Here is a 26575-nt window from a genome sequence, read left to right as displayed (position 1 = left end):
GGACAGGATGCGGCCAGGGTTACATCTGCTCTTCCTAGGATGGCTGTGAGTTCTCTGTCGTAGATTTGAGGGCACCTAACAACAACGTATATCTTTCTGGCCCAATTCAAATTTCTCCCTCTTTTGAAAATTTTTCTGTGGCTGTTGTAGCTAAAAACACACAAAACTAAACATTTCTTCAACTTTGTAGTCTTTCTGGAGAGCTTTCCCTGATAAACTTCCTGCTTTCCCTTTAATTTTTTAACTCGTTGACTTAGTACTCCAACAGAATGCTAATAATCTGCCAAGATGCCAAAAAGAAAGGAAACACAGAGTCTAGATAAGACACATGAATTGGTGGTGATGGCATCTACCAAGAGTTACAAAGAGGTCACAACCCAAGTCTTTTTTAAATTATATTTACTTTTTCTTTTTTAAAATTTCATTATGTTGTTGAGAATATATGCAATGAAATGCACACCATTTTAACTATTTCTACATGTGCAATTCATGACATTGATTACATTTTTCAAATTGTGAAACTATTCTCACCCACCATTTTTCTATTGTTCCTCTTCCATTACCATAAAGTTACTGTCTCCTAAAGTTCTTAACTAATCTTATCTGCTGCTTTTGTCACTTTGATTCCATAAAGATAGTTCATTCAAAGTGCCATTATGAATGTAGACATTTTAAGCTAGTTAAGTTAATCTCTTTTGTTTTAAGAAGATGGCAAGGTATGTTTATGGTTTAAAATATTGTCTCAATACAACAGTTTTATTAGTTCATCTAGCCTCCTTGGCTACAGAAAGTCTGGACCCTACAAGAATTTAAAATTCTGTGTTGTAGTTCTTCCTTTTTGATCAGCATTCTTCTATAGGTTGGTCATGATCAGAATCGTTTTCATAATGCAATTATTAAAGGACATTCTGGTAACATCTTACATAGTTACTTTCTATACAGAAATAAAAGTAATTTTCTTCTTAAATTGGTTACAGACATATCACTAACTTAGCTTTGAATGGGGGACTTTGGGAGTTTTTTTATTACAAGAGTAACACAAGAAAATGTGACATAGTTTAGAAAATATTTCAGTCTAGAGTGCTTTTAAACTTTCTATTCAAAGGATATTTTAAACTTTGTCTCTATTTGGTTGAAAATTGCTATGTCCTATTGCCCAATTTTGCAATAAGGATCATAGGATGCTTAAAGAGAGAGATGTGAATTGGCCTGCAAAATGTTTATTGTACCCTCGATGATGAAGCAACCATGGAAGTAAGTGTAAGCCTCAGAATTTTCGAACAGAGCAAATTCATCACTACGCTCTTAATGAGCCAACCCTTGAAAACGGAAGACACCAGCTTCTTTCTTCCATATCTTGTGTGGTCAGCTTCAGAAAAGTACAAGCTAAGTAGGCACCATCGTAGTACCCATTCAGCCCAACAGCGGAAAACTTATAATGTGGCATTTTACAAGCTAAGATGCTGCTACTGTTCCACAAAGTATCTGGGCATTAGAACTTCTTTGAGTCTTGTCTCAAAGCTGCTTAGTCCACACAGCTAAAGATTATAAATAGAGGATGTATTTTAGGGTGCTTTGGAAAGAATTCATTGAAAAGGTTTCATTCTTCAAGACAGCTTACTTCACCCTTTGATAGGAAAACAGCTTTGCCCTGCTGAACACTGACTTCCAGCTTGACTAGAGAGTAACTAAATTGAGAGGAAACTCCAGGTACCGGGTTTCTGTCTTCTTAGAGTTTGCGTTGGCTTTAATTGCAAAATAAATTGAAAAGCTCATGACCTGTTTGAAATGAAAAGGACATATAAATAGCATCTAAGATAAACATTCTCTTTCATATATGTTATAAACTCAGTTGTATCCTCTTAAAATTAAGTTCTTGCCTTCTTAAGTTGATCTCTGATTCATGTCAATATATCTAGGAATAAATGGAATGGTCATAGAAATAGTAACAGTGATAAATACAACTTTTTATTTATGAGGCATCTACAGGCTCTGAGTAACACAGATGTTGTGTCAAATGCGTACAAATGTCACCTACCTTATCCCAGCATCTACTCTATAATGAGGCTTAGACAGATTAAGTAGGTTAATTACTGAGTTTGCTGTTATTTTCTTTTTTAATGGGAGAAACAAGTTTTAAACCTAGATTACCAGGTTTAAAGATTACCCCAGAATCCATATCCCATGCTCTATGCATAATTCTTACTCTGAGTAAAACATGAGGCTAGTTAGCATAAGAAGATATAATCTTCTTATGATTATATCATCTTTCTATGAAGACATAATTCAGTATAGATATCTTGCAATAAATTTCAGGAGATAATAGTGACTCTGCCAACATAAACCATTAACGGCATAATATATCTAGAAAGAACTGAAATACATGATCCAACTTCCTCTAGGTACAGATGAGCCCACTCATTATAGCCTGAAAAAGTAAGCTGTCTTCACCTTACTTTCTTCAATAAGACAATGATTAGAGAAGGAGGTAGAAGAAAGGAAGGGGAAGGTGCACAAAGAGATGTATTTAACCTGTATCTGTATAGTAGGAATGTAAGAATATTTATCAATTTTCAGACACAGAGTTAAGTGTTACGTTTGTGGGGTTTTTTTTTTTTGGTGTTTTTTTTTTTGAAGGGGGCAGACATTTTTTATTTGTGTAAATTACAAGAGAATACACACACACACACACACATACACACACACACTTTTTAAAAATTTCTCTACCTAATAAGCAAGGAGTCCTGGTACTGTGTGGAGTAATGTGCTTGGGATACTCAATGAAAGAGGCCATTTAAGTCCACCTGCCTCTCTGGGGAAGAAAGGTAGTCTTCTCTATAAAAGTGTTCAGCCCTGAAAACCTAATGGAATTGACTGCAAGTCTGGCTTCACTTGCTGGAAGTGGGTTGAGAAATATAAGCAAATAATTAATAAACTACCCAGACCAATTAATAGCATCTTAATTGTTAAGTGAACTCAACATTTGGTTTTTGAAACATTAGCATGGTGTCTTAATACAGTTATGCTTATCATGAGTTTGATGGTGAAATGTTATTATCACTTAACATCTTACTGTAATTATTATATAATTCTTTTCTTAAGATTTTTTTATTATTAATTTCAATGAAAATTTACAGACTTTGGATTTCTATTCATTCATAGTTGCACTTCTCTCTTCTCCCAATATATAATTCTTTTTTATTCATTGTCATGCTTAAGCATTAGAGAACTCTGAGAGGCAATGATAGTATACTTACCTTTATTAATGAAGAAAATGAGGTATAAAGGTAAAAGAAATTGTTCAAACTATATAGTTGATGATGAAACCAAGATAAACCGATGCCTTTTATGTGTAAACTTGGATACTTAGCTTCTCTGTTATATTGCTTTACTGGATATGTGAACTGCATGGCAATGATGCTGTATTGTGGAAGGTTGTAACTCAAGTTGAATTACAAATAAGTATAATAGAGAGTGAAGGAGATAAAAACATCCTTTTTCTCATCTATTCAACAAATATGCATTCGGAGTCTAAGTGCAAGACTTTGTACTCAGTGCCAGGAAGAAGTTAGGAAAGACTGAGTCAGGATCTTAGACTTTCAAAATGTTTTAATCTATTATAATAGATGAGATATATAGACTTAAAAAGTAGTATGTAGTTGTTATGTTCCATCTAGTTGGAACCAACCATAGCTGACCATTGCAGCTGATTGCAGAGGCAGTGAATTGCAAAGGAATTGCAAAGGAATTGCCCATCCTTTTGCTGGGTGTTAATTTGATATGTATTTTTTGAAAGGAAATACAAACAAACCAAAAAGAAACCATTTGTAATTTCATGGTGTACATGGAGATTTCATGAGATGATGGACTCATCTGTAGAATCCAGTAGGATTCTGATGGCTTACAAAAAAGCAGAGATAAGGAACAAGATATATCATATATGTACTTAATTTGAGGTGCCTCCCATTTGAGTTCATAGAGGAATATAATGGAACCAAAGGTTGAGAAGTTTCATGTGGTTGGATATGAAGAGGCTTGTTTGTCAAGTGCACAGACTTGACTTTGAAAGTGTTTCTTTGTAGGTGTTACTGAAGGACAATGAATATGAAATATAAGGTCCATAAAGGCAAGGATTTTTCTGTATTTTCAATCCTTGTCTGGTATACATTTGGTTCTCAATACATTCTTGAAGGAATCAATGTGCTGATAGTCCATAGATAAAGCTTTGATTTTAGGAAGCAGGTAAGCATGGAATAAATTCTAATATGGAAGGATGGGGGGAAAGGGAATCTGCTCACAAAACTTTTGTTTTCAATTAGACCTAAAAGAGTGGGACCTTCAGCTAAGACCCGACAAAAGGATAGAATCTGAAGGAAATATAGAACATTGTCAGTGATGAATCATAGTCAATACTCGTTGGCATAAACTCTGAAAAGAAAAAATGAAAAATGATTCAGATATGGAATCCAAAATGTCAATCGAAAGGAATATACTATCTGTAACAGAAATAGCTGCTGATTCAGGAATTTACATTCGTTTGTTCACATACTTGAGGTCTATTTTTGATGACTGATTATGGGTAAGGAATTTTGCTAGACATTTGAAACACTTCACAGGGGGAGAACTTATCAACCGACCCTATTCTACTATTAATTATATGCTAACAGTTGGGAGGAGGGTGAAACACAAAAAACGAGCAATTACTATGTGGATTGCCTAGTATATTAGAACATGATGAATGCTGTTAGAATAGCCTGGCTGGATTTGAGATCAGTGTCTAATGGGAAGGACAGGCTGCAATTTCAAAGGGAGCAGTGAAAACAAGTATCATGTAATATTTGGGCAAAGTTTTGAGTTAAACATGGATATCTGGCTAAGAGCGGTATTAGAAGTATTTGCATCCAGATGAGATAGTAGATAGCTAGTAAAAAATAACACATATATTTTGTTTGAATATTCAACTGAAAGTAAAACTTTAGGGAACTACTATATTTAATGCCTAAAAAGAGAAATAGATAATAAGTAAGGAGAGACAAAGGAAAAGGCTTTACGCTTATTAAGTTTTGGGTTTTTAAAAAATCTGATGGAAATTATTCACCTGCTCAGAAATTAGGTCCAGGAATATGGAGCTTCAAAAAATAGTTTATAATTTCTCCCATGGTTTAACATGAATTGTGCTGCCAACTCAGAGAGTTCGAATCTACGAGCTGATCTGTAGAAGAAAGATAAGCAGTCTCTTCTTATGCAAATCATACCCTCTGAAAGCCCACTCTAGGGTCAGCTGTGAGTTGGTTTTGACTGTATGGCACAAAACAATAGCAATCTGAGTGTTCTACAGTTTTATTCTCATCTCTCTCATTGCCATTGAGGTGAAATGAGACTTAAAGCCAACTCGCCATTGGGTTTACAAGGCTGTAAATTTCCAAAGTACTGAAGAGCAATGGTGTCACTCTGGAGACTAAGGTACATCCGAAAGAGGCCATGGTCTTTGCAATCACTTGCTATGACATCAGAGAGCTGGACATTGACTAGGGAGGATAGAAGGAGAATTGATACCTTTGAGCTGTGGTGCTGGAGAAGAGTATCGAATATACCATGGACTGCCAAGAAAACAAACAGGTTTATCCTATAGAGGGTGAAACCAGGATGCTCCTTGGAGGCAAGAATTCTGAAGCTCCATCTGGCATGCTTTGGGCATGTTGCAAGGAGGGACCAATCCTTGGAGAAGAATGTCATGCTTGGGAGGGTGGAGGGACAGCTCAGGAGAGGAAGACCCTCTGTGAAGTGGTTGCTGTGAGTCACAGGCGACTCAACGTCACATAACAACAACAACAAATCTCACAGGAGGAGACTGCTTGTCTTTTTCCTAAGGAACAGCTGGTGGATTTGGACTAACAGAGAGGGCCAGCCTCTGGTTTAACAGTGACACTCCTTATGCATTACACTAATGGGGTTCTTTATTCTCATGTAATTTGGTTAGGGAGGAGACAGAGTTAAACTGCACTTGGAAGAATAACTAAATTAGGAATTTCCCCTGCCCCCTTTTTACTCTACTGTTGCTTATACCTCCAGTACATCAATCATAGAAGTTGGCATAGTAAAGGCTCTCAATACATGCTAGGTGGAATAAAATCACACTATTGGACACCAGATGACTGGGGAAGTATATTGATGGTTTAGGCTATATGACTACTATTTAGGAGAAGAGACTTGACTTAGGGGCTTCATCTTTGGTAGATGCCATCTGTTGATTCTGAGACCCCAGTGAACTTCCCACCCAGAGTTGAGTCCCCTGAAGGTCACGAGGTTCAGTTCCCTTCCTCCAGGCAGTCAAAATCTTCAACATCAAAGCCAGTAATCATCTACTCTTTTTCATTAAAGTATGTTCCAAGCATCGTATACACTCAAGATGATATTTTATATTGAATAAGAGCTTTCTTGATATAATCAAGTTCATTTTCAACTGTCCTTATTGGATATAGAAACGAGGTAAGAGATTCTAACTTTAGGTTCTTTTTGACTGCAACCTTATGAGTTGGTTCTCAAAAGAAACCCTCCATTTGCTGTTGTAACAGAGTAAATGAAATCTGTAGTTCCAGAACAGATTTGTTTACAACAGACTTAAATTTTAATTTTCGCACAGCTTGAAGGATAAAAATTTCAAACTTATTGCTTCAAACATTTTCCCTTTTGGATTTTCTGCCGATGGGCCAGAAAATCACTCCAATGGAAAGAAAATCTAGGGCCAAAAAAACCCTGATTTTTTTTTAGTTTTAAAAGACTTTAACAAATATTTTTTCTCTACTCAGATAAGGAAGTCAAAGGCTATGACAGCAGCTTGTGTGGGTCAGAAGGTTGATTGTTTGCACTCCTGTTTAGTTTTGTTCCTTAATGGAGACCAGGATTTCTTTAGGAGTAAGTCTGTGAAGGAAGCCTTGGTAAGCCTAGACTCAGAGGAGAGCCTGATGGAAGAAACTGACTGGGAGGTATGAGGGGGCCATGGGGGTGAATGGGAGCAAAGATCAAAGACTCATCAAGAGCTCCTGAGCCTTCCACAACAGAAAAGAAGCCTGTGGCAACTCTTTGATGTCCAGTTTGCCCTCTGACCCCAGTCAGAAGAATATCTGGAGACTTATGAGAGGAAGGATTCAGATAGGGGTAGTTTGGAGGTCTATAAGGCAGATAACATTCTTTGAGTACCTTCCAAAGGACTTGTGCAGAAAAACAAAAACTGTAATTCCTGACCTACAACAGCTTTACAATCTAGTTCAGTAGGCAAAACTTGAGGGACTTGACCAATCAATTTTGCTACAGTCCTGAGAAAAGCAACAGACATATATAATTGTTATGGTTGTGATTTCTGTTCTTTATGCAATGATTTATCAAATCAATAATTCTCAAGTATAAAAAAAAATAATTTCCTGAGCACAGGACCGTGATTTTGCCTGATAGAGTAATACTTCCTTGACTGTGTATTGATCTTCTTTTTCCTCTGTGGTCCTTCTCTGATGATGTGTTTTTGTATTATTTGTTTGCTTTTATATTTTAAGGAAGACATAAGTGCTATATAATGTTAAGATCACACTGGTTTTTTATGTTTTGGTTGTGTTTTTTTTTGTTTATTGTAACTATACACTTGAAAAAAAAATACTATGGGGGAAGAAGATGTCAAGAAAAGTTATAAGGCTTGTAAGTCCTGGCCAAGTAAATAAATAAAAAACAAGTGATTTATGCTTTTCTAAAGTAAAACAGAAGTCCATAAATATGAGAAAGACATGCTTATATGTGTTTTCCTTTAAATGATTGTCCTTCTACGAAGCAAACTTCATGTTGAGCATATATGTCACACAATGTTGGCCCACAAAAGAAGCGGAAACACAAAGAAATAACTCCCTTCTTCATTCAATTCAGATCACTGTCTTTTTAAATTTCTTAGTTCTGCCTTCCCTATTTGCACCTAACTGAATGATTCTTTATCTTCTTGAGTAGGAAGTAGGCAAGGCAGAGATGATCTGGAGGGAAGGTTAATTCAAAACTCCTCCTAGTTTCAGAAGGCTGCTGAAATAATTTTCCATGACCTACCTAACAGACTTGCTCAACTAGGACAAGGAATGTCCTATCACTTCCTCTTGGATAAAGAGGGAAAAAAAGGACTACATTTTTTCACAATGAAGTTATATTAAATATGAGAACAATTTCAATGGACTCTAAAAAAATGTTCCTTTGTCTGGTTATACTTTCAAGGACAAGGAAATTAATGTAAATGCAAGGTCATGCAACAATATTGATCAACAATAATCAGTGCGTTTGAGTTAATGGTGCTGGAGAAGAGTGTTAAATATACCATAGACTGCCAAGAGAACAAACAAAGCTGTGTCCTGAGAAAGCAAAACCAGTATGCTCCTTGGAGCATAGTGGAGAAACTTTGTTGATTTGAGGGTGTTGTGATGAGATTCCAGTCCTTGGCTAGGAACATTAGGCTTGGGAAGTTGGAGGGGCTACCCTCAATGACATGAGTGGACACAATAACTGTAACAATATACTCAAGTGTGTTGGAGATGGTGGGGATGGCACGGGACAGGGAAGGGCTCAGAGCTGTTGTTCATAGGGTCGCTATGAGTGGTGGCCAACTCGATGGCACATAACAACCCGCTTTCCTCTAGGGAACTCTCGTGGTGTAGACAGTAGAGAGCTGTGTTACTATTGATAGTCACACCTCTCTCTCCAGGGGTTTGAATCTACTGATCATTCTGAGGGAGACATTCGTGCAGTCTCCTCTGTGTGATTTATAGCCCTGACAACCCACTGGACTTTCCCTTAGAGTGTGTTATACTCTTACACTAGAAATTTCTTTTATATTCAAAATAATGTTAATTTTTTTTCTTATTAATTTTAATGAAAGTTTACAGAGACTTAAGGTTTCCTAGTCATTCATTGTTGCACTTTTCTCTCTCCCCACCACCTCCCCCCAATTCACTCTTCTCTTTGAAAAGAAAAAGAAAAAATGCTTTCATTGTTATGTGATCCCTCTGCCCAAATCCACTCCATTCACTATGCAGCCTTCACTCTGGACTTCTGTAATAGCAAGAATACCCATTCATATGTCCCTTTTAAACAGTTCTCTCCCTCATCTGTTTCAATTCAATATACATCATTTTCTGTCTTCCCTCAACCCCAGTGTCAGTTCCATTTTACAACATTGACACTATGCAATAGTTGTCCTTTTGTGACTGAGATATTTCACTCACAACTTTGATTTTTAAAGACAATTCAAATCAAACTTTGAAATATGCTTTGAAGAAAAAAAATAATAATTCTAGCATTTTATCATATTTTAATCCTAAAGGAAAATACCTAAGTTGTGTGGGAACTGTCAAGAGGCAGGAGTATACAACAGAACAGTTTTTATATAATCTCTCCCCAGTAGTTTTACAATGCTCTTAAGTCATTTTACTGATTGATAACAGTAAATTTAATAATGAAAATGAAGCTTAGGAGTTGAATCATGACATAGAAAATCCAGGTTGAGAGTTATTAAAATAGTGTTATGCTTTAGAATTGATGTAAAACATTTGAGTAATGACTTTATTTTAGATTGAAAGCTCTATATGGATTGGAAGTTAAAATTTTGTCTAGAAGAAATGGGTTATAAACCAAGATGTGTACCAATCAATTTATCTCTCTATTCAGTGTTTGTGTTAAAAAATATTTTTGGGAGGCAATTCTTGTGGTGTCAGAGAGGGTGGTAGTGGCTAAGAAATACCAACAGGTATTTTAGTGAGGGCTTTGAACCTGAGGGAACACACACTTTTGGAGATTGTGCATTTCTGTGTTAGTGAGAAGGAGGGAGAGAAAGATTGAGAAGGAAACCTGGCCAAGTTCAATGTGCATCCAATTTAAAATACAGAAAGGGGCCAAGAGGCCAATATGCTTAGATATACATTAGGATTACGATAAGCAATTGCTCTGAGGCTTTTAAGAACCAAAAGTCTTTTAAGAAGAACACTGAGAAATCTGTAAAAATAATCAACGGATGGAGAATGGCTTGCTTTTTACCAACCACCGAGGATTCCTTCTCTCTCCACACCACCCAATTAATACACATTGAAGAAAGATGAAGTAAGTTGAAGAAAAATGGAGTGTTTTGGGAAAAAATGTGGATGGGGTCTGGGAATTAGCAAAGGAAATGAATTGAATTTTTTTTTTTTTTTTTTACAAATGCATTTAGAAACCTACCTCAATAAAGACAGGACTTTGGTACAATTAAAGAATCTACATTTTTTTTTTTAAAAATCTACATATTTTTGGCATGTGGCCAGGAGGGACCAGTCCTTGGAGAAAGACGTCATGCTTAGAAGTGTGGAGGGACAGCACAGGGGAAGAAGACCCCAGGTGAGATGAGTTTGACACAGTAACTGGGGTAATGAGGGTAAGAGTGTCGGAGTCAGCAAGACTGGCTTAAGACAGGACTCGCAGATAACTCAATGGTGAATAACAACAACATATTTTGGTGCTATATTTACAAAAGAACAGAATCATGTAGTTAAGCAAGGAATATTTATGCATCAGGATGATAATATTTATGTATTAGGATGGCCCTCTATGAGGCGGATTGATTCAGTTTCTGGGGTTATCGGGATGGGAGTGTCAGAGACAGTGTGATTGGCACAAGACAGAGCAGAGTTTAGGGCTGTTGTGCATAGGGTCGCTGTGAGTCACAAGAGACTCAACGGCACATAACAACAACGTTAGGATGATAATATTAAAATGAGCCGAGTGCATAAAAATGTTGGATACTAAATATAAAATAGGATACTAAAATTACCCCTTGATTTATGATTTATGGTTACCCCTTGATTTGTGAAAAATACAGGTTGAGTGTGGCTTTGAAGAGCAACAGAGACCATGTACATCAAAGCCTGAGTTGTTGTTGTTATGTGCTGTCTTGTTGCTCTGATGTCAGTTAAAAGACTAAGGTATATGTGACTCAGGCCATGGTCTTTTCAATCACCTCCAATGCATCTCAGAGATGGACAAAGAATAAGAAGGTCCATGACCTTCTGCAGCGAATGCCTCAGGTCCTCCTCAGTTTTGCAAAGGAAGGTTGTTCGCATAACTCAGGTGGTTGAGTCTTCCTCCAATCCTAATGCCCCATTTCTCCTTATAGAGCCCAGCCTCCCAGATGATTAAAAAGTTATAGAGATAGGACACATCCCTGGCACACAGCCCTTCCAATTTTGAACCATGCAGTGTTTCCTTGCTCTATTCTGATGACTGACTCTTGGTCTACGTGTAAGTTTCACAAAGTGCATGGAGCCTGCAAATATCTTCTATTTTGATGGAAAGGGTAATCATGCCCAAAGCTAGGGTTCTGGTTTTTTCTCTGCGATTTAACTCTTTTTGGATTAGCTTTTTGTAATAGTAATGACAATAACAACATTAGCAGCAGCAAAAACAAAAATAATATTGGGAAAAAATACCCCAAAACAAAACTTAATAGTGTTTATTACATTTCAAAGGAGTCAAGATATTACTGTGTTTTGCTGATAACTAAAAGGCTGTTCTTATCAGATGTTTCAAAGCCACCAGCAGCTCCATGAGAGAAAGATAAACAGTCTCCCCTGGCTGAGATTTGCAGCCTCAGAATCCCAGTGGAGGCGGGCTAAGAGCAGGAGTCCACTCACGGGCAGCAAGTAAGGTTTTAGGGGAGGGTGTTAAAAGAGTGTATGTTCCATGGCCTTTTCTAAATACTTTTTATTAGCACATTTAGATATCTCATTGGTAAAATAGGTACTATGGGTATTTTATTTGTAGAAGAGAAAATAATCTGCAACATGAGATGTTAGAGATGGACGTCCATATCATTTAGCAGCTTTAGGTTGCTGAAAGTTCACGATGCCAGGAGGTAGTCGAGTTAGGACTAAGTAAGTCTCTCAGGTGCTTCAACCACTGTCCTTTTAGGTTCTCTACGTCTGATTCTATGACACCCACCTCATCTTTCCCAGTGATCTAAATATTTAAAATAGCTGGAGAGGTCATGTCGCTCCGTTACATTTTTTTTCTATCATTCTGTGCTCTTCTAAAATTCCACGCTATAATTTATTTTCTTCTGAACTTTGTGATTTCAAAATAGACCCCACAAATTCAAACAGAATTCAGCTGTTCAAAATTTTCCCCTACTGAAAATATCGTCCAAAGAATTTGACTTAAGACTGTGACCTTAGAAAGCGGTCCATTTTCCTATTTAAAATAAAAAAGGCAGTAGAACAGAGCAAAGAGACTTGACAAATCTTTTTTTCTTTTTTTTTTTTGGTTACTCAGTCATGCTACTTTAAACTCTTCATTCTCCAGCTTCTTTAAGAAAAAGGCATATCCGTGAAACGAAAATTCTCCAATGGGGACCAAGAAGCAGAACAAAGTTTCTTACCTTTCCAGCTTTGTTCTGAAGGCACCACTGAGAGAAATTCTTCTTTTGATCCCTGGGAATATTACGATCTTGGTCTTTATAAAAGACTGTCAACAAGGGTGTTTATGACTGCCACCATCACGGGAAAGAGGAACACGAGTCCTTGCAATGTGGAGCAGAGAGGGCTGCCTCATTTCAGTTACAGTGTTCTGTGAGCTATGAAAGATGAAACTAAATGTTCACAACAAGCACAAGAGGAGAGTCTAATAAGAGATTTGCACTTGGTGAAAGGTAGTCTTTCCAAATACTTGGTTAGGAAGTGTTACTATTATAACAATGGGGCATGTAAAGGATGTGAAAGTGGGGATGTCTGACACCCCCTAACTTCACAAGGAAAGAGGAGGATAAACATCAATATACCAAAGTTGATTCCTATGAATGAGAGGCCAGACAGACTTCAATCCAAAATATTTTTTTAAAATCAATTCTGACAGCCGCTGTTTCTTCTATGGCACCCTCTACTGCTCTTCTGGGTTTGACCCTTTGTTGTAGTGGCCACACAGAGCTCACAGACCATACTCACCATTATGGGAATTATTAGGAAAGTAAACACATTACACTTCAGGATGAAAAAACAACTCAGGATACAGTTCTTTGGTCCTGATAGCATCCCAACAGGTATGCTGCTCTCTAGCCCCTCTGTCTCTGGAATCTCTGTTCTGCCCTGTACTGTCAAATTTTTATAAGCATTTTTGGCTCGCCTCATGGTAGCTTAGTGGTAAAAAATTGCTCTGCAAATGCAAGGGTATGTGGTTCAATTCCAACAGCTGCCTCATGGGAAGAAGATGGGCAATCTCTTCCCATGGGATTACACTACCTCTAAAACCCCACAGGGTCAGCTATGAGTCAGTTCTGACTCAATCGTGCACAACAGCAACAAAATAAGTGCCAGAGACGCTCACTCCCCCAGGAAGTCTTCTACCTGAAAGTGCTCACCTTTCCTGCTCCGTGGGCTGTAAAGTCCACCATGCACATCTCCTGCTTTTCTCCTGATCCTGCTGCCTGTGTGGCTGTTTGCTTGCCACAGCTTCTGGCTGCCTCTCTCAATCTTTAGTGCTGCAGTTCCCTCTCTGTCTCTTACACGAGGGGCTCTTGGCACATGTATCCTGGATCCAAAGAATGTTTTCTATTCCTGTCTCTTTTTCCACTTTGGTGGTCACAAGGTACCCCTTTTCAGTTTGAGAGTATGCCATTTTAAGTCCAGTGAGATGAAAAAACTGTCCAATTTTTAATGCATTTATTTGCATGCCTCCTCCCTCCCACAATAGCACTACACAGTCTGTTTACACTGTTAAATTAATTATCCAATCTGTTATGGGTCCAAGGATCGCACTTGCATGGCCCACCTAGTCATTTAGCCGGAGTTACAAAACCTTTGGCTAGAAGAGCTGTGTTACCGCACCGCAAGGTGTTAGATTAGCACTGGCAGGATTTGGAAATGGTAATACTCCTATTTTGTGATATTGAATTAGGTAAACTGTATTTGTGCGAATCCTTTGAAAGCTGTGGGACGTTTGATTGTTTGAATATGCCTTATCTTTTGTTATTTTAAAGGTACTTCTTATGCACGGCCTCTTTGCATACTAACTATAGCTTTGTTCAAAATATTATCCAGTCATTAAGAATCGCAGGTTTCATGTCTGTGCTTATCCACAGCACTTGCTATTAACTGTTTGAATAACTTTTGAAAAATCTCACCCACTAGTCAGTCTAGATGATTTCCTGAGCTCATACTTAGTCATAAGCACAGAGTCATGTAGTTAGAGAATGACGTCTTTTAGGATGTTCCAATCCCTTATTCTCCTGTCTTTCAAAGAAACAGCATGAACTGTTTCAGAAGGCCAGATAGGAAATGAAAATGATCTCATCCTCTCTCTTGGCATTGGTTGCCCCTCTTTGGGGAATAAATACTTAATAAGCTCAAGCTTTCCCTTTTAATAGTGTTAAAGGCCATGTGACCAGCGCTTTTTTTTTATGGCCCAGATCAGAATTCTACATTGCTCATACCTGAGAACAGAGAAACTCAAAGAGGTCTGATTTCACTGCAAAGTGCTGAGAAATCTGACTGGAGGAGGAGCATTTTTCTAGACTATCTGAGGCTCAGTTCAAGCCAGGGTGGAGCTCCGGACCACTGACAAGGTGTTTATATTCACAGAATCATGAAGTCTAGGGGCAGAAAAAGAATGACAAAGAAAATGACCTCAAAAGAGATACACTCACATACATAGTTACATTAGTGTATATTGGAGAATATAAATATATAAACACTAACACATGTTTGAGGTTACATGTATGTGTGTATAAATTACTATCATTTATAAGATATATACTATGTTTTTAAAAATTTCATCTAGATGGTGATACATTTTATAAAACACCACACGTGGGAATGATCTTATAAAATGCAATGTGAATGAAAGAATAGGTGAAGCACAATACATGTGAATGAAGCACAATGTACATGAATTCTGCATGCAAATCAATAGAAAATAAAAATAAATTTTAAAAAATGTGTATGGTTGTGTAACCAGCTGTAGTTGTACTCAGTTTGTAGTAATGGTTAGGCAGTGGTTGTTAGGTAACATTGAGTCAAGTATGGCCCATAACGACCCTATGAACAACAGATCTGAACCCTGTCCTATCCTGCCGTCCTTACATTTCCTGAGACATTAGCATCCATTGTGACAGTTACTGTGTCAATCCATCTGGTTGAGAGTCTTCCTCTCCTTCATCGACTCTCCATCTTTCCACGCACCACGTCCCTTTCTAAGGAACAACATGCCTGAAGTACGTGAGGCAAAGCCTCATCATCATTGCCTGCGAAGAGCACTCTGGCTGCACCTTCTTAAAGACATATTTGTTTCTTCTTTTGGCAACTGTGGGATGTTCAGTGCTTTTCAACACCACAGCTCAAAGGCATCAGTTTTTCTGTCATCCTTATTTCTTGTCCAGCTTTCAGATGCATAGCAAGTGAGCAGAGAGACTATGGTCGGAATCAGACAAACCTTGGTCCTCAAACTGACATTTTTCTCAATAATTTGGAGAGGTCAATAACTGCAGACTTTCCCAGTGCAATATGTCTCCTGATTTCGTGACTACTGGTACCAAGGGTGTTGATTGTGGATCCAAGTAAAAGGAAGTTGTTGACAGTTTCCATCTTTTCTCCATCTATCATGAAGTTGCCTATCGGTCCAGTGGTAAGAATCCTTGTTTTTTTGACATTGAGATGAAATCCATGTTGAAGGCTATAGTCTTTAATCAACTAGTGCTTCAAGTCCTCCTTACTTTCAGCAAGCAAGGTTGTGTCACCCGCATAACACTGGTTACTGGTGAGTTTCCCTATGATCCTGATGGCACAGAATGTTTGTAGTGGTATAAAGTATACTTTAACTTGTTCAAATAAAAAATGCTGGGATATTAAAAAGATTTGGCCTTGGAATTTGACTGGAAACTACTGATATCCTTAATTTGTAAAAAGCAAAACCCAAACCTTTGCCACTGTGTAGATTGTGACTCACAGCCCTCCTCACTGGTTTCTGAGGCTGTGAGTATTTCTCCTGCAGAATTGCTGGTAGATTCAAACCAATTGGCTTTTTGTTTAGCAGTCTACCTCATAGCACGCTGTGCCATGGGGCTCCTTAAACTGTGCAAGAGACTTGAACGATAGAAACACTAAAAATCTTTAATAACTGAGATTTTCTCTTCTTCTAATTGTTGTCAATCAGAAGGGATATACAGCTGACCCTCTAGTGAGTTTTTGAGGATCGTAAATCCATGAGAGGCGATTACTCGTCTTTCTCTTGTGGTATTTCTGGTGGATTCACACCACAAGAGAAATGCTGCCATTGGGTTCACAGCACAGCTTTCTGTAGAATATGAAAGCAGAGTTCCCCAACTAACAGAAAAAAAGACGAAGAACACTTGCAGAAAATGCAACGGGAATTTGCATTTGTATGGGAAAGAATTCTAGTAATAAAAACATATAAATTAGAATAATAAGCACATTCTAATTTGCTCATCAGACTTGAAATGTGAACCAGTTACTGCTCAATTCCCTTAAAATATAATAGTCATTATAAAATAAAATCAATTATAAAGTAAATATATTGTCATTATGTACTGTCGAGTCACCTGAGACTCCTAGTGACCCTATGTACAACAGCCCTAAACTCTGTTCTATCCCTTGCCAATCTTATTGTCTCCGACATACCTATCCCCATTGCCCCAGTGACGGAATCAATCCATCTCATCAAGACTTTTCCTCTCCTGCACGGTCCCTGCACCCTCCCAAGCATGACGTCCATCTCCAAGGACTGGTCCTGCCTTGCAACATGTCCAAATTATGTCATACGGAGCTTCAGAATCCTTGCCTCCAAGGAGCAGCCTGGCATCACCCTCTCCAGGACGAACTTGTTTGTTCTCTTAGCAGTCCATGGTATGTTCAATACTCTTCTCCAGCACCACAGTTCACAGGCATCTCCTTCTCATCCATAGTCATTGTCCAGCTTTCTGATGCATAGCAAGCAATTGCAAAGAGCATCACCTGTATCAAGTGTACCTTAGTCTCCAGACTGACATCATAGTTCCTCAGTACCTTGGAGAGGTCTCTGACAGCAGACTTTCCCAGTGTAATTCAACTTCTAATTTCCTGGCTGCTGATGCCAAGGGTGTTGATTGTAGAGCCAAGCAAACTAAAGCTGTTAACAGTCTCAATCTCTTCATTATCTCCCATGATGCTGCCAATTGGCCCAGTGGTGAGAATCTTTGTTTTCTTGATGTTGAGCTTCAATCCATATTGAAAGCTGAAGTCCTTGACCTTCTGCAGCAAGCACTTCAGGTCCTCCCTAGTTTCATCAAGCAGGGTTGTGTCATCTGCATAACGCAGATTGTTGATGGGTCTACCGTCAATCCTGATGCCACATTTCTCCTCATAGAGCCCAGCCTCCCGGATAATCTGTCCCACATATGATTAAAAAGATATGGAGATAGGACACATCCTTGACACACACCCTTCCCCATTTTGAACCATGCAGTGTTTCCTTGCTCTGTTCTGATGACTGCCTCCTGATCCAAGTATAAGTTTCGCATAAGCACACCCAAGTGTTCTGGGACTCTCATTCTTCTCAGAGTCATCCACAGTTTGTGTTGTGATCCACACCGTCAAATGCCTTTGCATAGTCAATGAAACACAGATAGACATTACTCTGGTATTCCCTGCTTTCAGCCAAGGTCCGTCTGACAGTAGCTATAATATTCCTAGTGCCATGGCCTCTTCTAAATCCAGCCTGCACTTCAGGCAGTTCTCTGTTGATGTGCTGTTCTAGTCATTTTGGTATGATCTTCAGCAGAATCTTGCTTGCATGTCATATCAATGATATTGCTCGATAATTTTCAAACTGCCGGAACACTTTTCTTTGGAATGGGAACAAATATAAATCACTTCCAGTCAGTAGGCCAGGTGGTTGTCCTCCAGATTTCTTGGAACAACTTGGTGAGCACATCTAAGGCAGCATCTGTTTGTTGAAATATGTCAATCAGTATGTCATCAATTCCTGGGGCCTTGTTTTTTGTCAATTCTTTCAAAGCAGCTTGAACTTCCTCCTTCATCACCACATTGTTTCATGAAATTCTTCTGCGTCCACAAATTCCTTTTGGTGCAATGACTCTGTATTACTCTTTCCATATTCTTTTATTGCTTCCTGGATCATTTCATATTTTGCCAAAGGCATCGTTTAGTATTGCAACTCAAGGTTTGAATTAGTTCTTCAGTTCCTTCAGCTGAAGAAATGCTGGGTGATTTCAGCCTTTTTTTATTTTTATTTTCTGACTCCAGTACTTTGCAAATTTCATTGTAATACTTTACTTTGTCTTCCCATGCTGCACTCTGGAATCTTCTGTTCAACTCCTTAATAACTTAATTTCTTCCCTTTTCCTTGGCTTCTTGGAACTCTAGTGTAATATTTAGAGTTTCTTCTGACAACCATCTTCGTCTTTTCTTCCTCCTCTGTCTTTGTAATGATCTTTTGCATTCTTCCTGGATGATACTTTTGATATCCTCCCACGACTCATCCAATCTTCGCTCATTAATATCCAAGGCCTCAAACCTGTTCCTGAGACAGTTTTGAAATTCAGGCAGGATAGATTCAAGGTCAAATTTTGGTTCCTGTGGAGTTGATTTAGTTTCCTCAGCTTCCGTTTGAACTGGTATATAGGTAGATGGTGGTCTGTTCCACAATCAGCACCTGGCCTAGTTTTCACAGTTGATACTGAGCTTCACCAGCGGTTCTTTCCACAGATGTTATCAATCTGATTTCTATGCATACCATCAGGTGAAATCCATGTGTATAGCCTGCATTTATGTCTTAAAAATATTTAGACATATAAACTCCTAAAGACTCTATAATTTCTTATCTATGAATCTATGCCTTGTTGTTGTTGTTGTTGTTGTTGTGTACTGTAGAGTCAGAACCCACTTATAGCTGACCCCCAGCGAGTTTGGCAATTAATCCAGAGGCAAATAACCACATGGGAGGAGATTGCCCATCCACCTTCCACGGAGCAGCTGGTGGCCTCAAACCACATGACTTTGAATTTGTAGCACAATATCTTGCCACTAAGGCACTAGAGCTCCTTGATTCTGTGCTTAGGGAATAATATACAGAAATACATAACTATATAATTTATAAAAGAAAAAAAAACTACCTTTAAAAAGTCAACATAATTAGTAATAAAATGATGTTTATGAGGATATTTTAATGATATGTAAATTACTCAGAAAAAGAAGAGGAGAAATTATATACAGAGTTTTATGGTCTAAACTACTAAAACATGTTAGGAAAATGCCCAAGAGTGCATTTTCTAAAAGCTGCAATACGTATGAATATTTTTTTTACTAGACTACTTAAAAACCAGCTCAAGAATAGGTTTGAGGCATTGAACACTAATGAGTGAAGACCAGATAAGCTGTGGGATGATATCAAGGATATCATCCTTGGAGAAAAGCATAGGATCATTACAAAGAGAAAGGAAGAAGAAGACACCAAAATGGAAGTTAGAAAAACTCCAAATATTGCACTAGAATGCCTAGAAGCCAAAACAAAAGGAAGAAATGGGGAAGTTAAAGGGCTTAACAGAAGATTTCAAAGGGCAGTTTGTAAAGACAAAGCAATGTATTATAGTGAAATATGCAAAGAGCACAAAATTACTATAACAGTCCATCAACAGAGAACTGCCAGAAATAAAAGCTGGGTTTAGAAGATGCTGTGGCACTAAGGATATCATTGTCAATATCAAATGTGTCTTGACAGAAAGCAGAATACCAGAAGGATGTCTATTTTCATTTTACTGATTATGCAAAGCTATTTATGTGGATCACACACGAGAAATTGAGGCTAAAAGTTGGAGTCCCAGAATACTTGATTTTGCTCATATGAAAACTATATCTAAGCAAAGATGTATCTAAATCTGTATCTAAACTATTGTCCAAACAGAGCAAGGAAGCACTGTGTGGTTCAAAATTGAGAAAGGAGTGTATCAGGGAATGTATCCTTTCTCCTTACCTTTTCAATATATATGTGGAACAGATCATTCAAAATGCTGGACATTATGAAGAAAAATGAAGGATCGATGAGGATTGGAGGAAGACTTATCAACCTGTGTTATGTGGATCACAACCTTGCTTGCTGAAATTGAGAACTTGAAGCACTTGCTGCAGACTATTAAGAACTGTAGCTTCAATATGGATGCACCTCAACAGCAAGAAAGCAAAAATTGTCACCACTCAGTCAACAGGAAGTATCATGATAAGTGGGGAAAAGATTGGAGTTGTTAACAATTTTATCTTTGGTCAGTACCCTTTGCACCAACAGTCAGGAAATGGATACCCTTGGCACCAGCAGTCAAATGATGAGTTTCATTGGGAAAATTTGTTGTCAACACCCTCTCCAGAATCCAAAAAAGCAACGATGTTAGTCTGGAGACTTAGGAAGCCCAGCGCAGCCCATGCTCTTCTCATTTGCTTGTTATGCATCTGAGAGCAAGAGCTAGACAAAGGCAAAGGAAGATAGAAGAAAAATCGATGCCTTTGAGTTGTAGTGCTGGAGAAGAATATTGAACATACCATGGACTGTCAAGAAACCAAACAAGTCTGTCCTGGAGAGGGTGTAATCAGATTGCTCCTTAGAGGCAAGGATTTTAAAACTCTATCTCATATTCTTTGGGCATGTTGGTAGGAAGGGCCAGTCCTTGGAGAAGAGCATCATGCTTGGAAAGATAGAGGGTCAGTCCAGGAGAAGACAACACTGGATGAGATTAATTGACACAGAAACTGTGGCAATAGGGTCAGTTGTGTCAGATATGGTGAGGTTGGCTCAGGATAGGGCAAGGTTTAGAGGCCTTCATTACTATGAGTTGTACTCAACTTGATGGCACATAACAATATTTTACAAAAAATTTCCTTGACATCATATATGATCAAACTAAGTGGAAATTCATTTTTAAAAGGAATAATTATTGCTCATAGAACATTGGTAGTACAGTAAAGGATTTGGCTGTTAACAGAAAGATGAGTGATTCAAACCCATCAGCTACTCCATGGTAGAATAATGAAGCTGTGGCCTCCATTGTCATTTACAATCTTGGAAGCCCTATGAGGCAGTTTTACTCTGTCTGCTGTTGTTGTTGTTAGGTGCCGTTGAATATGACTCATAGCAATGCTATGAACAAAAGATCTGAATCTTGTTCTATCCTGTGCCATCTTTACACTTCCTGACATATAAGAGCCCACTGGGGCAGTCACCATGTCAATCCACTTAGTCAAGGGTCTTTTATTCCTTTGCCGACCCTCCACCCTTCCAAGCATCATGTCCTCTTTCTCCAAGGAATAGCCCCTCCTAGCAACATGCTTAAAGAATGTGAGGCAAAGCCTCATCATTCTTGTCTCCAAATAACACTCTGGCTGCACCCTCTCCAAGACATTATCTATTTATTCTTTTGACCATCCATGGGATGTTCAGTGCTCTTCTCCAGCACCATAGCTCAAAGGCAGCAATTCTTCTTCTGTCATCCTTATTCATTGTCCAGCTTTCAGATGTAAAGCAAGTGATTGGAAAGACTATGTGACTAAGTGACTGAATAAGACTATGCACCTTAGTCTTCAAACTGACATCACTACTCCTCAATAATTTGGAGAGGTCTCTAACTGAAGAATTTCCCAGTGCTATGCATCTCCTTATTACCTGACTGCTGATACTAAGGGTGTGAATTGTGGTCCAAGCAAGATGAAGTTAGTATTCCTATAAGTAAGGGTTAGGTTATAAATCTTTATGAAAGGAGATTGCCCATCTTGTCCCTGCAGAGCAGCTGGTGAATTCAAACTGCTTTTTGCTCAGCAACCTGACGTGTTATGCACTATACCACCAGAACTCATAAAGACACAAAAAAGATACCAAGTATTTGAATAAACTGGACTGATTTTTCTAGAACTGAAGTACCTTGCTTCTTTCATTAATTACACGGTTGCATTTTTGCTTTTCACATTTAGTTTTAAACAGAAAAGTCTGAGTTAAATTGAGTCTGGGTGAGAAAACTCAAATAGAACAAAAGGTGTCATTTTTTAAAGAGGGTGGCTTTCCGAGAGGCGTGGTGCAAATGAAAATATATCTTTGAAATATGCTTAGCATTTCGAGGAGGAACTGTCACCTCCCATCATTTGTGAGTCGCTGCACATTGAGCCCTTCTGGTCAGAGCCAACAACTGCAGTGAGAGAGGGAAGACTGAGAAAGGGCAGGCCTGATATCGCATTCCTGTAATTATATCTAAGAGGTGATTTATGTGTGTTCTCACTGTGCCTGAAAAGTGCACCAAGTCGTGTTTCTGTGCTCTGGGGAACTTAGCATTACAGTCTGCCATGGTGTTACTCTGGACTTCCTCTGTGGAAATGGGATTGATTTTCATGCTCGTGATGCATTCGGAGAATAAAAGAAACTATTTTTTTTCTCATGGCATAGGTTGTACTTTTAACTAATTCTTTTGCTTGGCTAGAGATATTCACTGACACCCCGGGCAATGACAGCTCTTGGCACAGAGAGAAGAAAGGTGGGGTGGAGTAGAGCTAGGTAGAGACCCTAAAAAGAAGTATTTATTTCCTCATTTTCTCCAATCTCTATTTTTCCTTTTTCTTCCCTAGTGTTGAGTTTCCTTCACACATACACCTGTCATAGTATGGCACCGCTCCTAAACCCCATTAGATGTGAAAGCCAAAAATGTTTGTGAAAAATAGGGAGATTTTTAAATTGGGAGACTTACAAGTAACTGAGAAGTGGATTATAGTGCTCCAAATTGCAAGAAGTGAGGATTTTACTGGATATAGTAAACAAAAGACTAGATGTTCATAGAAATGAGTAGGTCAATGAGGTTGTTAAACTAAAACTCTTCTTAACAGCATCTGTGTTCTAACTTCTTGTCAGGGAGCTGTGTGAGCTGTAGCCTAGTGGTAAGAAGCTATGCTGCAATCCCTAAAACAGGTTGTTTAAATCCACCAGCTGCTCCACAGAAGAATGATGGGTAAATCTTTCCCTGTGTGAGTTACTGCCTCTGAAAATCCACTGAAGGGTCAGCTAAGATTTGTTTTTTACTCAATGGCACACAACAACAACAATACAGTCTCCTGTCAACTAAAGACCCTTCTTGGAAAACAAGCTGAATTTCCCATTCCCAGCGGCACAAAGCAGAGAGGTAAGCTAAAAGTGTAGTTTTATTCAAAATGGAATTTAATTTAGACATGACCTGCTTTAGTAATGAGCCTCAATTTGGGAATTTACTCACACACACTGCATCTTCACCCATTTTCATGTCTACTCACGTCAGAAACAACTTGTGTCTGTTCTTGGGTCTTTCAAGAAGAAACATATCTTATTCTAAAAAACGGTGATTTTCCTTTCCACCCTCTTTCATTGACTCCTTTTCTTCTTTTCTTTTCCTAATCATGTTAATAAATTCCTACCATAAGCCTAGCAAATAAATAAAAATATGAGTGTGAACAAGACAAGACTCTAAGCCTTAAAGAGATTACCATTGGTTTGTTATTATTGTTGTCAGGTGCTATCACACCAGCTTTGTGGTGATAGACACATGGAGACTCACTCCATGTACAATGGAATACCCCTCCCAGCCTATTCTGTTCTCACAATTATTGCTGTGATTGAGCTCATTGATGAGGATAACTGTGTCAAATGATTTTTTTAAAATTTCCCTTCTAAAGTTTTTACCAGCTTATATACAATAATTCATATACATTATGTTTCTTGCATGTACATTGGGTTTTATACAATCTTTCAATTACACTGTATTTCATCCATGTACATTATGTATTATACAATCATTCACATATATTGTATTTTATATAATTAATTACTGTTGGTCTATGCCTATTATTGGCCCATCTTTGCAAGTCCCCAAGGAATCTTTCCTATTCCTTCACCTCCATCCATCCATTACCTTCTGCTGTCCTAGAGATTTTTCTCCGTTCCCTTTTCCCACCTCCTTCTCAAACTATCTTCTTTTTTTTTTTTAAAAAAAAAAAAGGCTTTTAATTGTCCATTCCTTTCTCAATGTACTTTTACTCATTTCAGTGCAACATTCATTATCTATCCATTCTTTTCCTGCTCTTTTCCCCTTCCTCATCTCGACTCCATTATTGCAATAATACACCTATGCAGTATTTGTCCCTTTATGACTGAGATATTTCACTCAGCATAAGGTCTCCCAGACTCATCTACATTATGTGGTGTTTTACAAATTCCTTTTTTTTTCAGTCTTACGTAGTATTCTTTTGTGTGAATGTACCATAGTTTCAAAACCATCTTCTTGAAGATCCTCTGCTCTTTACTTGACCTTCTTCTTTTCCAAGCATGATGTTTTTCTCCAAAAATCTGCTGCCCTCCCTGATAACCTGCTCAGAGTATGTTAGATAAAGTCTCATCATCCTTACTTCTCAGGAGTACTTTGACTGCACTACTTCTGAGACAGACTGACCTGTTTTTGGTTGTTTTTTTTGTTTGTTTTTGTTTTTTTTGGGTTTTTTTTGCAGTTCATTATCTATTTGGTAGTCTTTGCCATCACAATAATTCAAAGGTATCAATACTTCTTTGATTGTCCTTTTTCTTTGTCCAACTTTCACAAGCATATAAGACAAGTAAAAATGCCAAAACTTGTGCATGCTTTATTCCTCAAAGTGACATCATTCCTTTTTAGCATTTTAAAGATATCTTTTGCAATAGATTATAACCCCAAAATTATAGAATCATTTACAAGTGTGATGATAGGTATCTTTGGTAAAGTTGAGTACACGGAGATGTAACATTAATCCAGACTTGACAGTGAGAATGAGGGTGAGAAAAGTCTTTCTTAAGAATGTAAACATAATTGAGACCTAAGGGATAGGCAGAAGTTTGTCAAGTGAATCGAGGTGAAGTGTGGGAGTCAAAGATATATATTTAAAAAGGAGATGTACTTCTTCTTGAGATGTGTTATAGGACTGTTCTTTAGATTGGGTACAGCATTTAACTAGACAGTCCAGGATCTTATCCTAACAGAGGTTAGATTTTAGTTAAGGAGTGATATCGTGAACAGAATAATAATAGATAATTATAAATGTTACTAAGAACAAGTAGAATAGGTAAAGTGGAGAGGTAATTCTCTCTCTACCTAGATGTTGGTTGTCTTGGATGCCTGGAGTTCAGAATTTTTTTTTTCTTAGAGAAATTTATTCAACATTTATTACCAGAAGGATGGGGTTATAATCTCTAAGATTACATGAAATTATAGAGAGTAGAGGCATCAGTTCAAGGTTGGTCTGAGTCTTGAGATATTCCTGTGTTAAGTAATCAAAGAAAATGAAAACAACAAATGGAAATGGGAAGATGTAGCCAGGTATTTAGAAGCACAAAACATAAAGCCACCAAGGTTTCTACAAAATTGTTATTCCAACTCTCATTTCTGTCAAGTCAGAACTGACTAATAGCTGACCCTCTGTGGGTTTTCAGTGCCAGGAAATTACACAGGAGTTGACTACTCCTCTTTCTCCCGTGGATCAAGAATTGGCTTTGAACTGGCCACTTTTGAGTTGGCAGTGCCGACTCTCTATCCATCAGGCCACCAGAATTTTATTTTCATTTTTATGAATATTTTCTGATAATACAAACTGTATGGGAACCAACCAGTTATGTGGGAATTTGACTGTGCTATGCTGGGTAGTTATTTTCTAAGTTTCACATCATAAAAACACAATTTGTTCCTGGGCTTCTGAAACCAGAGTATGTAAATAAAAGTCTGTTTCTTTCTGTTGAGGATGTGATAAGCAGTGACTGAAGTGAAAATTGATTTTGGAAATGCAATGAATGATCCGGGTTTTCTCTAGCACAATGAATATAGTCACCTACTGGAGATGGGCAAACACTGGTAAACAAAACAAAAGCACACAAGAGATTCCCAGCCATAAATCTGAAGACACACAGTGTTTCCCAAAGAGGGAGGACTATCCATGGTTATTTATTCTTTTTTGGAATAATAAATATTAATACAACATGACTGAAGCAAATGATAATGTTTAGTTTTTCAAAGATGGCGTGGGAATAAGTAGTTAAAGGGAGAGTACAGCCATCTGTTTCCTCAGGATACAAATATCCCAAAAGCAATTTCAAAACGCTTTCTGCTCTTACTTGGGAAGATTTGAGAGGCAGCTAACCTCATGATTACATGAAAAATTTCTTGGATATTGACATAGTTCCAAAAAGTGTTGAAAGATTTTAAAGAAGAACATTTCTAGTCCTCATTGAATGGGGAGTCCACCAGTCTTCAACATATTTCCTGAGGATCAGAATAGGAAGAGAATCCCTTCTTCTTTGGTCTGAAGATGGATTCTATTCCAGAATTCCCACACACTTTATGCAAATTGATAGAGATCTTTTAAAATGTTTGAATGAGGATTAATGGGACTCCCACTCCACATATGGTAACATAAGAGTTTCTGGGAGGAACCTTGGATAAAGTGAACGAGACATGACATGGCTGCCAGAAAGTTTGTAGTTGAGCCAAAAATAGCAAACAAAT

This window comes from Elephantulus edwardii, unplaced genomic scaffold, assembly GCF_000299155.1.
Source record: "Elephantulus edwardii isolate Elephantulus edwardi_28Jun2011 unplaced genomic scaffold, EleEdw1.0 scaffold00003, whole genome shotgun sequence".
Taxonomy (NCBI): Eukaryota; Metazoa; Chordata; class Mammalia; order Macroscelidea; family Macroscelididae; genus Elephantulus; species Elephantulus edwardii.
The sequence above is the reverse complement of the archived record's forward strand: the minus strand, read 5'-3'. Positions refer to the sequence as shown.